This window comes from Triticum aestivum, chromosome 4A (genome assembly GCF_018294505.1).
Source record: "Triticum aestivum cultivar Chinese Spring chromosome 4A, IWGSC CS RefSeq v2.1, whole genome shotgun sequence".
In the NCBI taxonomy this organism is placed as follows: domain Eukaryota; kingdom Viridiplantae; phylum Streptophyta; class Magnoliopsida; order Poales; family Poaceae; genus Triticum; species Triticum aestivum.
The window spans coordinates 738,982,654-738,985,330 of record NC_057803.1 but is presented as its reverse complement, the minus strand read 5'-3'; the positions used below and the strand labels follow the sequence as shown (position 1 = coordinate 738,985,330).

The 2,677-nt window shown below is 51.3% G+C and overlaps 1 pseudogene; it reads right to left on the bottom strand.

Annotated features, from left to right (window-relative positions):
• Nucleotides 1-260: 260 nt before the first annotated feature.
• LOC123083510 (RING-H2 finger protein ATL58-like) lies at nucleotides 261-941 on the bottom strand (annotated as a pseudogene).
• Between the last annotated feature and the right edge of the window lie 1,736 nt (nucleotides 942-2,677).

Genomic DNA, 2,677 nt, shown 5'->3' with positions numbered 1-2,677 from the left:
CCAAACTGCTCATGGTAGTATAAAAGATGAAATAAATGGTACTGCTAAAGTCTTAGCGAGAACAAAAGGACACTAAAAGTGAGCAGAGCAAAAACCTTTCTCAATGCATATATACAGATTCACCCCTGTACCTACTTCCTATAATCTAACCTATTTCCTGTTGTGTATATATCTTCTTATTCTTAATGGTCTATGGATTTTACTTTGGAGACCAAATCCATTTGAGCGAAATGCAAATTAACCAAAGCCTGGACAAGGAATTAGTCCTCTTCCATGGGGAAAGTATATATTGTGATGATCTCTACAAAGGAGGGGCCGCTCACAATATATTTCGACACCTCTCTGCCATGGCCTCCTTGGCCCAGGCTGTGAGTTGGGTTTGTTTTCACAAAAGCCTAGCCGGCAGCGAGAAATTCATAACTTCTCCTCAGGATTTGCCATCAGCAGTCACGAAATTAAGCAAATAACACCCCGCTTGAATCACGACGTCGGGACTGGCATGGGCAGGAGGAAGGGCGGGAGGAACGGAGCCCGGCAGAGCGGGCAGGTTCTGTGGCCGTGAGCGGCCCAGCGGTCGAGGCAGCCAAAGTGAAAGACGTGCCGGCACCGCCGCGGCCGGCGCACACGCGCGGTGCCGTGGAAGTCGCTGAGGCACACCACGCATCCCTCTGGGAGGATGGGCATCCCGGCGCTGGTGCCGTCGTTGGATACGGAGAGCTCGTCGAAGCGCACGGCCGGGCAGTGCTCCTCCAGCTCCTTGAGGCCGTTGTCGTCGTGGTACTGCCCCTGGTGGTGCCGTGGTGGTGGTGGTGGTGGTCGGAGTCTGAGTTGTTTGGGTGGTCAATGCCGGCGCCGAGCAGCCAGGAGGAGAGGCGGCGGAGGTGGGTAAGCAGGAAGAGGAGGTTGGGCAGGAGCCTGGGCACCGGCGGCGGGAAGCCCATTAGCTAGCTGGTCTCGATCGTGCAATCGAGCTAGAGGAGGAGGAGGAGGAGTATCAGTCTCACATAGATGGCAGTGGCGCACAAAGATTGCTCCGGCCTTTATAAGGAAAGGAGAAGCAGAGCAGGTAGACATGAACAGGGAAATAAAGGAGAATAGCTTTGTGCTAGATCGATCAGCCAAGATTTTAGACAGACATCTTTTGTGTGCAGAGCAGCTAGACATGTACCACAGTCGACAGACACAGACATGTAGAGAATGTACGTGCTCAACTAATCAGATGTTGAGGCATAATATGTCCACCGTCGAGATTAATGCCGTTGTTAATCATCGGTCGGGTGGGGTGGGTCGATCGACGATCGTGCATGTGTCGGTAGAGGCAGGCAGGTCAGCTGCACCTGTCGATCGACTGAGGACGGCCGGCTCAGCTCAGCTCCACCTGCAAGCGCCTGGCAAGTGTTCGTTAGTACTCCGTAGAACGGAAAAGATGAACAAGCCCGTGCACATGTGTACGTGTTGGAAGCAACCAGCTTGGACACGAACTAATCATCGACTAGGAATAGCATATGTACCATGTTGACATAAAATCTCAAGTCTCGTGTTCACGTGCGTCTGTTCTTCCCTCGCCTGATAGATCGATCAGCCAAGAGGGCGTAGTATATATTGGCAGCTCCTCAAAGTGTTCAGTTACATGGTCATTAACGAATGGTTGTTAGTGAATTTCTCTCGAAATTCAGAAACGTGGACTTGTCACCAACATGCTGACAGGCCTGATTCTGAGTAAATCCCTAGGTCAGAAACGTTGTCTGGTCATGATCCAACTCCCGCCCTTAAAATAGTGCTTCTATTGTACTCTCTCCGTTTCCTAAATATAAGTCTTTTTATAGATTTCAAATAAACTATCATATACAGATGTACGTAGACATATCTTAGAGTGTAGATTCACTCGTTTTGCTCCGTATATAAGCACTTGTAGAAATCTCTACAAAGACCTATATTTAGGAACCGAGAAGTACTACATATCTCCGTCCTAGTTTATTGGTCCCTTTAGTAAAAGGCAGCTACTACAATTCAGCCGACTTATTTTGTCCCAAAATTAGTCGGCTGGCACACCGTTGGATCTGAGACATGTGCGATCGCACCACCCCAGTACATGTTGAGCGCATCGTTCTCCCTATTCTCAACCCTCGTGTTGTCGCGCAGCACCCATTGTGGCTTAGCCCAGCACCCATCATCCTTCACTTCCGCGGCCGCATCGGTAGCTCATCGCCTCCCATCGCAACGTGCCGTCGCTGAAGCCGGCCTTGCAACCACTGGCGGAGCTACTTGTATTGCTGCAGGGGTCATGCCCCCCCCCCCAGCCTATGGATTTTTTGTGAAGAAACTCATTTTTGGGTGGTACAAATTGTCAGAAATACAGTTTTTGGCCCCTCCAGAAAATTATATTTCACCATTTGCCCCCTCAACCATTCCTCGCTAGCTCTGCCACTGCTTGCAAAACCGACGGCACTGACAATACCTCTATGGTTGAGCGAGAGATGCATTACAACATCCCGCTGCCGGCGAGATTCGTGGTTGAGAAAAAGCTGCACGACAACATCCACCGCGCGCCGGAGAGGTCCAGGATTGCAGAAGCACGGTCAGGACATGCGCATGGAAAAATCCCGCCGCCGACGAGGTCCACGATTTCGGCACCACACCCCCGGGCGCTGCATGGCAGCATCCGCCGCCGGCATGG